General features: G+C 46.2%; 1 long non-coding RNA gene across 1 annotated transcript; it reads right to left on the bottom strand.

The window, feature by feature from the left end:
- Positions 1-1,556: 1,556 nt before the first annotated feature.
- On the bottom strand, positions 1,557-11,267 carry LOC102559677 (uncharacterized). The gene is made up of 5 exons (XR_009458988.1): positions 10,536-11,267; positions 9,411-9,484; positions 6,641-6,717; positions 6,123-6,224; positions 1,557-3,773 (listed from the first exon to the last, which is right to left on the bottom strand). It is a non-coding gene; the product is annotated as an uncharacterized LOC102559677 (long non-coding RNA).
- Between the last annotated feature and the right edge of the window lie 318 nt (positions 11,268-11,585).

Raw genomic sequence — 11,585 nt, 5'->3', positions numbered from 1 at the left:
CAGGATCTAGACTCTGTCCCTGCACACTTCAACTTCAATCTCTCCACCAAGCCTTTCTCCTCCCCTGGTGGGTGTGCGTGTGCCTGTGTGTGTCAATAGCCTTGTGAGCTGTACAGTATACTGTTTATTTAATAAAACTGTTAATTTAGAACCCCAGTCAGGTTTTGTTTTACTGCCCTCCCAGCCCTACTCGCAGTCCTGCTCTCTGCCCCTCTGATCTTCCTCCCCTGTCTCTCTCTGCCTTTACCTTCTCCCTGATCTTGGTCTCTTCCTGCGTTCTCTCCCCAGTCTTTCCAGTCTCTCTCTCTGTTCCCCATCTCTGCCCTGCTGCCTTCACCTTCTCTCTCCGACCTACCTCTGTCTCTCTCTCTATTTTTACCTTCATGTGGCTCCCTCCGTTTCTGCCCCACCACCTCCAGCAGCTCCCAGCACCCCCGTAGCTTTTCCCCACTCCCGGCAGTCCCTGCAGCCTCTCCAGCTGCCCCCGGAGCCCCGATCCGGCTCCCAGTATCCCCGCACTCTTCTGGCCTGGCCACGGTCCTCCCGGCGCTGCCCCGCAGTTCCCCCGGCACCCAGAGCCCTTCTCCGGCTCCCAGCACCCGCTGCTGCTCCCTGCAGCTTCTCCAGATGCTCCAGAGCCCTTCTCCTTCTCCCCGACAGCCCCGCAGCTTTTCTCCGGCACCCGGAACACCTCCCTGCAACTCACTGCTCTCCCCAGAGTCCTTATCTAGCTTCCCAGCTTCTCCCCAGCAGCCCCTGCAGCTTCCCCGCTCCCCCACAGCTCCTCTCCAGCACCCACGGCTCCCCGACCCGGCTCCCAGTTCTCCCCTGGCTCCCCACAGTCCCAGTTTCCCTCTTCCTACCTACCTTTCGGCTTCCCCACAGCTCCAGCTCCGACCCCAGCCTCTGTGCCGGCTTCTTCCCAGCTTCTCAGATCTGCCGGCTTTGGGCGTTCTCCTTTAATCAATTAACATCAATTAACCTTAAGTAACTCTAAGCCTCAATTCCTCAGCTCAGCTTCTCTGTAGTCTACTGGTTCTAAGCCCTCTCCCGGCAACTTTCACTCTCACCTTAACCTTTCCCCAGGTATCCCAAGCACACACATACCATCAAAGTTAGGAACTCACCTGTATGTATGTGTAGGTGGGTGGTATGTGTGTAAACTGGTGAATATATATATATCATCATGTACGTGATATACAAATTAGTGATCCATGTATTGAGTGTGCAGGCATTGGTAATTGATTTAGTCTAATTTTTGGTGTGTGTATATGCTTGAATTGGTGATAGGTGTGCATGTGCCTATGCTGGTAATTTTGGATGTGTATGTGCCTGAGTTGGTAGCAGGGCTGTATGCCCGGTGTATGTATGCGTCTGGTGTGTGTGCATGCACCTAATTGATTTGTGTGGGGGGGGGGGGGGAGGGGAGAATTGTGTCACGCCCTCCCATCTAACAGCACAATCTTGAGATCCTGAGAGTTGGCCTGGCCCCACAGCACAAAGCCACACACATGACATTTTTGCCACTTGTACATCATGGCGCCCATCACATGTACAAGTGCCCTATGAGGTTAATGAAGAACTGTGAACAATGAACTCTTCAAGAGGCAGAAAAAAATGGAAGTGGAAATCTACTGCATTGATTGTTGAAGTAGCTTTATTCCCAGAGGAGACATTAATGCCTGTTAATCAAATCCCACCTGAACTAACTAAGAAAGGACTGTTTTCATAGTGCAAATATCAATGTTAGTTCTAATCTTAAATTTTCAGACTAGCTAAAGGGATATTTCTGTGTTTATTTTCTTGTAATACATGAAATAGAAAGCATTTAGGGTCCAAGTCTTCTGAAGTGCTGGACCTCTTCCATGAAGTGCCCTCTGAGCTCTCATTTGAAGTCTCAAGAATGAGTCATTGGTCTGATCCACAGTAAATGCATGTCACATCTGCTTCACTGAGATGATTTCCATGCACATCATTGCCTTTCAGTAAAGAGTAAATGGCAAGCTAGTGGCACATCTGGTGTTGTCTGCAAATCAATTTGCATGAATTAAACAGATTTGAATCAGGGTTCACTTGCCTGAAAGTCCGATTGAGCAGTTCTTTGTTCACTTTGTCGCATTGCCCTGGCTGCCAAACAGTCATTTATCTTAATGCCAATTTTGTTTTGATATTTTGCACATGGCTACATTCTGAGGCAGATCCTGAAGTAAAAGCAAATTGTCTCTCAGCACAGTCTATACCTCCAAAGACAGTAACAATCACTTAATCCATACATTTGTTTCCATTGCAGTCTGGGCTAATAAGCAGGACCAGACTAGATTCAGAGGGAGAGGAAGGCATGGAAATATTTCCCTGTACAGCTGGTCTAGTCAAGTTTACTTACATGCATTAGAGAGATAATGCTTCTAAACCAGAATTTTTCAAGTGCAGCCTGGAACGTAGACATAAGGCAAACGTGTTTTGTCTATGCTAAAATTTCATGATGTATACATGCAACTCATACTGTCTTACCCCATATCATCTATTCAGGTGGACATTGTATTTGCCCTGAGACGTACTGAAAAAGTGAAGAACAAAGGGAAGGAGCTCCAGGGCTGGATACAAACAAAAAAGTGAAAATGTTAACAATTTAAATAAGAGCAAAATAACATGCCACATTCATCAAAAGAACTTCTATTACCCTGTAAGTTAAAAACCTACTTTCTGGTCTCCCTGTATTCTTTTTGCTAAGCTGGATCATAATGGGGTAGAAGCAGGGTTTTGGTTTTTAAGTTAAACAAAAACAAACAAAAAACAAACAAAAAAAAACAAACCAGATTTTGCATTTAAGGCACCAAACTGGGACTTGGAACCCTTTTATCTGGTTCAATTCCTCTATTTGCCATAAACTTCCCATGTGAGGTAATATCCCTGTGCCTTCATTTCATATGTATAAAATAGGAACTAGAATATTCCACACTTACTGAGGTGCTCTGTGTATATGTGCCCAAGTGAGAGACATTCAGATACTCTGCTGATGGGGGAATATACAAGTTCTTAGACATAAAAAGAAGAATAGTACTATATCTTGGTATACTGATGTGGGAGAAATGAGTAAAAACAAAAAACAAACAAACAAACAAACAAAAAAAAAAAAACGAACTTTGGTCCAATCAACATTTCCCAGTGAAAACGAGAGCTGTGGGCTGGGCACTGGAATGAGTAGCAGGTATTCCTGATCATTCTAACTCTGCCAGTGCTCTCTGTGCCCATGGGCATGCCATTTGACCTCATTGTTTCAATACTGACAACAGTAAAATGAGCCTAAGGATATTTTCTTACCTTCATTGGGGATTGTGAGAATGAATCAATGTTTGTAATGTGCTCCAGGGGGGAAAGGTGGGGGAAGCAATACAAATGGAAAGCTGTTCTGATGGGGGGCGGGTGGATTCCAGCACTAGAAAATCCTCTACATAAAATAAATCCTTTTATCCAGAAAGCTTTTTATTGTGTCCAGTAACAGCAAATTGGCTATTTCTGTTATTTTTTAACATGCAGTATTTAATTTAAAATTCCACACATGGTTGTCTCCAGTCTCTTAGCCATATAAATCCAGTTTGATCAGTGAGAGACAAGAAGTTTAACAAATTATTGTTTTGGTCTCATTTCAACCAGAAATATGGTTAAGATGTTATTGTTGGCATCTCACAGACAGTATTGACGTATAAACTGTTTTCCAGCTTGTGAATAATTGGAATATTGGGAACTTCCCGTCATCTTAGTGAAACACCAAGCTGTGAAATGTGAGAAATATTTAAAACAGCCACTGAACCTGGTTCTGCAGTCATAGTAAACTTATACTAATTACCCTCCATGCCACGTTCCATCTTTCTTTCCAAAGATTTTATTACTGCTTTAATTTCCGGGCCACCTCTCAACCAGATTCAAATCTCAGCATATGCCTCTGCAGTGCCAGTGAGATCAGTCCTAGCTCTACACTACCTGACATGAATTGACAAGTTCCTGAGAGGTCTGCCTATCTGCAGGGGAGCAGATGGTTCCAAGCAAATGATGCAGCTATCTCCCTCCCATTAATCATTGGTGGTGTGAATTACCAGAAAAAAAAGATATTTGTAATTGCCACATGGGACTGTTGCTTTCCTAACCATAAATCTGGAAATCTTCTGATGCTATTTCTGTGGCCAGCAGTGGTGCAGTATGATTAACCACTATTGTTGACATATCATTGACGAAACAAAGTAACCATATCTGCAAATTTAAAAAAACAAACAAAAAAAACAGGATGCTTTGTGGTGATGCTACTCATATGAGTCCACTAATTTTTAAAACCATGTGCTGATATTCTTACTGCTACATTCTGACTCAGTGAGACATGCATTGTTCCTGCACAAAAAAAGATATTTTCCAGTAGCTTTGTGCTCTGAATGATGTGGAATACCAGCCAGGAAGTGTAGCATTCCCTTTGAGACAGGAAAAGAGTTTGAATGGTTGCATTCAACTGTCGTCATTATTTTCTCATCATTCCAACTCTTGTTAAATCACAGCAACCACTCATGCCACCGGACAAGTTGTTCCTGATAAGTGTGGAACAAATTTTGGTCTAAAATAATTGATCACAAACAATTACTTCTATAGTTATTTTTTTTTTTTTTTAAGTTGAGTATTTTGTTTGATAAAATGATAAACAAATTAGGTGTCGTGAAAGGCATTCTGAAAGTCATAGGACATCACATGAAGAGCTAGGCTGTGAAACCAGGGATTTATGGTCATTTAGGTTAAAGAAAAAAAAAAAAAAAAAAAACTTGCATTGTGTAGTTTACTTTGTTTCAAAGCCCTAAAAGAGTTCTGGGAGACCAAGAGCACTCTGACTTAAGAGACTCCAAGGATTTGTTTATGCCTGCAGTGGCTCAGGCTAGAAGCCAGGGGATGCTAGAGCCGCCCTCACTTCCCTTCCACAGTGCTGAGCTGAGGGGAGCATGGCCAGGCCCTGGCAGCACCTCTGATCAGGGTGAGGTTCCCCTCTCCCCCCCCTTCTGACCAGCACCCCCCTGTTCCCTGTTGGGTGCGAAGATGAAGCAGACAGCCGCGTGGGGGGGTGGGAGGCAAGGCCAGCACCACTGCCCTCCCCTTCCCCCCCCCCCCATCCCTGCAGGCAGCAACAGAGCAGATGGATGGGGGACAGGGCCAGAGGTGTTGGCCTCGCCCCCCTTGCTCCCTGGATGATCCAGCCCTGTCCCCACCCATCATTCTTGACATGCAATTGGCTAGTTCTAAATAATAACCAGTAACATCTCACAGGATTTTCAGTCCAGTATGGTACAGAAAAAATACCAGTACATCTGGAATTTGGTAGAGGAAAACCTGTTCCCAAGTGTTTGAAGTAGGTCAAGTCACCAGATGATTCCTGACAGCTTATGAGATACTGTTTGCAGGCACAAAGTTCCTAGCTCAGATAGTGTACTTAAAACAAAAGGATCTAAATTACACTCCCATGGCACTTGACCCTACTCAGGATTGCCTAGAATCAAAACTATTTCCGAAATACTCAGCTAAATATTATCAGGGCCCTGCGTGTACTGTGATTACAGGGCAATGGAATTTGCTGTAGAGTTATGTTCCAGAATCTATTATCATTAGCTATCCTGCTGTGGAGGAAGGGTGGCTATAAGCCCAAATGTGTCTCATAGGCCCATTGTGCTGGGCACTCTGCAAACATATGGTAAATGATTCTTTGCCTAGTTGAACCGAGAATAAATTAGTATAAATGCATACAAGACTGTAACACATAATGGTAGCAGTCACTGTGCTGATGTATGTGTTTTAATAGTAATATTTGCTCTTTGTCCTCATGAATGTGCCAGTCATTTGGTGCACTGAAGTATTCCTGAGGGTTTAAACAGCATGAAAACAACAGTCCTGAGAAAGGGAAGCTGCCCCATTCATCTGAAAGGGCTATTGACACTGGAACTTAAAAGATGGCTGTGGCAGGCTCACAAGTGGAAAAAGCTGCCGACAGGCAATGTGCATACCTGGTTTACCTACTTGCAATGCACCTTCCTCTTCTCACCTACCATGACCTGCTATTCCTAAAATATGAATATTCAGTGATGGGGAGGTGGTACCTGTGGTCACTCGATGGACTTAGTGCAGTCGAGTCTGCTTTGGGCTTCTGTGGAAACTTGATGGTAAGCAGGGTCTCCACTTAGCTCCTTTCCTTCCAGGTGCTACAAGAAGATCAAGCCTGCTTAGGAGGTGACCTATGCCTCAGCTCCAAAGGATTGCAACAGAAACAGATCATTAAGCTTAAATTGCTCAGGCAGGGAATTGGTGCCTCTGTGTTAGCCAAGCACCTCCCTTTACTGGGGTAATTAATTCAGTCCAAGGCACCTTGTCTGGGATCTCTGTGCCTGCTGATCCAGAGCAGCCAAGCAGGCGACCCCTTAAGTGGGGTCATGTGCCTTTCTTCTTCAGGCTCTCACCAACCACCTGCCAGCAGGTTGGCGGCTCAGCCAGGGCCCTGTCACCCTAGCAATTTAAGTGGCAGCACAGCTGAAATAGCTAGCAAGCCATGCTTATCCCACAAACCACATCTTGCATCACTGTGACTTTAAAAAATCCCAAATGTCCCCTGCCTACTTACCCAAGCCTCCAGCTTCTGCCAGCAACCTCCACAATAACATTGTGCAACATCCGGTCAACACAGAAATCTGTTCTGTACTGAATATGAAAAAATATGAGTACACCAAACAATCAATTGTAATGTACAGCATGCTCCACTTACCTGAATACCAGAGAACTGCATAATTCACATACCTGGATACCAATGCCCATCCCAATTTGTTGCCTGTTCAAAGTCTGCTATTAGTAGCTTTGAAAATGGTAGGACATAGTCAGTTTCAAGGGTCCCAGAGAGGCTGAGACCAATCAGGAAGCCACGCAAGCCCCATGAGGAAAGCCAGGCTGCTGGAGTGCCTCTCTCAGGGCATGCAAGGGCAAAGCCCCAGAAGAGTCCCAGAGAGGCTACCGAGCCTGGCTGCGAAGCAGGAAGCAATTCAGAGCACAGTTGAAGCGGGCTGTATTCGGCCAGACAGGTACCCTACGGGGAAGCACAGGGAATGGATCCGCAGAGCACTACCGGACAAGGCGGGGCAGAAATCTGGCCCCAGGCCAAAGGGGGGAGAGAGAGAGAGAGGTTGGCGACTGGTAGGAAGCTGGGAGACCTGAGCAGAGGCCCCAGCAAAAGGGCAGAAATTTAGGGCCAAGCCAGGCTGCAAAGCAGCCATTGGTATAGAGGCCTAGGGTTGCAGATAAGGGGGCAGAGCCACACTAAAGGCCCCTAGTAAAGCTGCAAGGGCGCAGCAAAAAGCTGACAAGCCCATAGAGCAAAGTGGTGAGGAACACAGCCATGAGTGCATAGCAGCAGAACTGGATTTGGGTTGTACTTTATATTGCTTCATAGATGCTAGGGTCAGAAGGGACCTCAACAGAACATCGAGTCTGACCCCCTGCCTAGGCAGGAAAGAGTGCTGGGGTCATCTGACCCCGGCCAGATGCCTATCCAGCCTTCTTTTAGAGACCCGCAAGGTAGGGGAGAGCACCACCTCCCTTGGAAGCCCATTCCAGATTTTGGCCACCCTTACCATGAAGAAGTTTTTCCTGATATCTAGCCTGAATCTGCTCTCTGTCAGTTTGTGATCATTGGTCCTTGTTACCCCAAGAGGCGCCCTGGTGAACAGAGCATCTCTGATCCCTTGCTGGGCCCCCCTAATGAATTTGTAGGTGGCCACAAGATCACTTCTCAGCCTTATTTTGTAGAGGCTGAAGAGGTCCAGGTCCCCATCTCTCCTCATAGGGCTTGTCCTGTAAGACCCTAACCATATGAGTGGCCCTCCTCTGGACCCTCTCGAGTCTATCAACATCCTTCTTAAAGTACAGCACCCGAAACTGGACGCAGTACTTCAACTGCAGTTTGACCAATGCCATGTAGAGGGGAAGTATCACCTCCTTGGATCGATTTGTCATGCATCTGCTAATGCATGATGAAGTGAGGTTAGCTTTGCTGATGATTTTGTCACACGGATGACTCATGTTCGTTTTGGAGTCCACTAGGACTCCGAAATCCCTTTCTGCTTCTGTGCTGCTGGGCGGGTCACTTCCCAGCCAGTAGGTGTGCTGGATATTTTTGCGCCCTAGATGCAGCACTCTGCACTTGTCCTTGTTGTACTGCATTCTATTGTGTACTGCCCACTTTTCCAAACTGGGCAGGTCTGCTTGCAATCGTTCCCTACCCTCCAGAGTGTGCACTTCACCCCACACTTTAGTGTAGTCCACAAACTTTGATAGAGTACACTTCACATCCACTTCCAAGGCACTGATGAAGATACTGAAGAGTATAGGTCCAAGGACCGAACCCTGCAGGACCCCACTACCCACATCCTTCCAGGTGGATACTGACCCATCTACTACTACTCTTTGGGTGCAACCGCTAAGCCAATTTGCCACCCACCGGACCATGTAAACATCTATGTCACAGCCTCTTTATTTATGAGAATGGGATGAGATACTGTATCAAAGGCCTTGCTAAAATCCAAGAAAACAACATCCACCTCTACTCCTGCTTCTAAGCATTCTGTGACTCTGTCATAAAACAAAACCAGATTGGTCAGGCATGATCTACTTGCTACAAATACATGCTGGTTTCCCTGCTGCATTATTTTTCCCATTGGACTCCCACAAATATAATCCTTCATAATCTTTTCAAAGACCTTTCCAAGGATGGAGGTGAGACCGACTGGCTTATAATTACCTGGATCCTCCTTCCTCCCCTTCTTGAAAATACAGACCACATTGGCCCTTTTCCAGTCCCCTGGGACCAGACTTGAGTGCCATGAGTGCTCAAACAGCCATGCCAATGGTTCTGCTATGACACTGGCCAACTCCTTCAGTACTCTCAGATGCAGCTCATCTGGGCCATTGGGTTTGTTCCGATTTTTCCTTAGAAGAATTTCATTAGCACAAAGCCGTGGTGAGCCCCATTACAGGGACATCAGCTTGTAGCTAAAGAATGGCCTAAAAGAACTGCCAGCCAAGGGGTCTCATCCCCAAAATGGCAGGACCTGCAGGTGAGAAGCAATCACCTATAAGTGGAGCCTCGCAACGATAACATCCTTTCTGGCCCTGGATGTGGTAAGGGTAGGCTAATGGGGAGGTTGGAGCCCCATGAAGAAACCAAAGGTGTGGGACCTCGTAAGCTACCTGCAGGAACTCTCTCACCAGAAGAACATCGCGTTGTGGCAGGCGAGCAGGAGCAACTATCAGAACACACAGGTGACACTATTTAGGATCCCACCCTGATGTTGTACGGGGGTAAGGTGCTGGTTAAGAAAGCACTTAAGCCCTACAATACATACCTACGACAATGACCATCTCTCTTTTCCAGTGGTCTTGATGTTCCACAAATTAACCTATCCTTTCTTCTGCAATTCTGAAAGAAAAATGTGGAGCACCTGTGACTACATGTAAACGGTGTGAAGCACAACACAAGACTGAGTGTGCATGAGGAGATGGGAGTGCCACGGGTGGCTAGCAAGAGCACGGGCGATTTGAAAATGGCAGGTGGTAGGCTGATGCACGCCATGGAAAACCGTGGTTACTCAAAGCTCTTTACTGTGGTAACCAAAATGGTATATAGGATATTAAGCACGGATACTCAGAACTGTGGTGGGCTAAACCATGGTTGGTGAGGGAAACCTCTAACACTGTGTGGAGCTAGCATTAAGGTATAAGCCATTTAATGTCAGTCTCCAATTTTGATAGCCTTGGGTTTACTAGTTGGCTTTATCATATCATGGTTTTATACATGAGACTACTGGAGTTGCATGTAATAGCCATCCTAGCAGTACAGGAGTATAGGAATAATCACTACAAGAAACTGCCACTCAGAATGCAGAAGCAGAAAACCCAACAGATACATCTGAAAATGAGCCAAGTCTAGAAGGGTCTCCAACACCAATTAGGAATAAGCCAAGCTGGGTAGGCATGTTTTGCTCTCGGGCAAGACAAGCAATTAGTTCCCCAGTCATAATAATCACCTTACAATTTTTTACTGAATATTTATTTTTCCACTAACAAAGAAATTAAAAACAACAAGATGGTACCTACAAGTCATTGTCAGGGCCATCTCTGGGGAAGGGTGGGGGGGGGGGGTGCAAATTGGGGCAACTGCCCCAGGCCCAGTGCTTTGGTGGGCCTTGCAGACAGTGCTGTACAGGCCCCACCACAGTCACTGCTGAGAGCTGCTGGCTCCAACCACTCACCACCACCCCCACACTCTGCCAGCTCTGGCCAGTCACCAACCCCCTCCCCCCACCGGCTGATATGCCCCAGGCCAGATAGCTCTGGTCATTGTAACAAGTGGGCCATCTCAGGGCTGGTCCTACCACCCCAACAGCAACCATCAGCTCCTCCAGTATAAAACTAGAACAGAAGTGCAAACAACCACTTTTAACTCAAAGCACCCCTCTGGGTCATCTTACCATTGGAACTACCTGACATGGCCGGCAGCTCCTTCTCCTTCTCCTTCTCCTTCTCCTTCTCCTTCTCCTGGCCCTGGCCCTGGCCCTGGCCCTGGCCCTGGCCCTGGCCCTGGCCCTGGCCCTGGCCCTGGCCCTGGCCCTGGCCCTGGCAGGAATTCTTCTCCCTACAGAGTTCAGGGCTGTACTGTCCCCCCTGCTTCAGAAACCCAGGCTTATATCCCCTGGGCACCTCCTCTTCTGGTCAGGTGTTCTCCTGAATGGCCACAGGTGTGCCCTCTCACCTTGGTAGCCAGCTTACTGTGCCTAGGCTACAGTTGATCCCTTGCTGCCTCCCGTTTCACAGCTAATTCCTTTTCAGCTGCCTGGAATCCTTTCTGCTGTAGTCTCTCTCTTAAAGTAATAAGAGCCCCTGGCTCCCTGTTACACTTCTCCACTTCCAAGTTGTTTGGTTTTTCAGCCCTGTTGACTTCACTAATTAGGTACTGATTTTTCATTACACTTTTTGCTTTAAAATTGAAAATGTCTGTTGTGGCCCTGTTCTATTTAATTCAGACTGAATTAACTTCTAACCCAACAATCCAAAATTCAATCCCACAATCAGCTCTTCTCTGGTAATGTTCCTCTTTATGCAATGGAACAAAAATCCATGGTGCTTACTTATGCTTTACAGTAAATGTGGAAGAATCATCCTTCCCTGAGGTAAAGGAAGCACACTGGAACAGTAAAAAAAAAAAAAAAAAAATATATATATATATATATATATATTCCTCTCATTAGGGTAGCATATCATGCACCATGCTTTAGGTTCATCTGATGGCAAAACTTTCTGTTCAATCTCTGATTTACAATGATGGAGCAACTGATTCACTAATAATGTATTCTCCCCAATGAAAAAATATGCCTTTCGCTGATTCAAGCCACAGCTTATGGATCTCTGTGATGAGTAAGGGCCAGATTCACCCATATTTACTTATTCTGGGTATTGTCATACTCCCTGATTTCAGTGGCCACATCCAGTTGTGCAGGGGCCTAGCACTTGCAGCAGCACAT

This window comes from Alligator mississippiensis, chromosome 1, assembly GCF_030867095.1.
Source record: "Alligator mississippiensis isolate rAllMis1 chromosome 1, rAllMis1, whole genome shotgun sequence".
In the NCBI taxonomy this organism is placed as follows: domain Eukaryota; kingdom Metazoa; phylum Chordata; order Crocodylia; family Alligatoridae; genus Alligator; species Alligator mississippiensis.
Note: the sequence above shows the minus strand (reverse complement) of the source record. Positions and strands in the feature narration are given on the sequence as shown.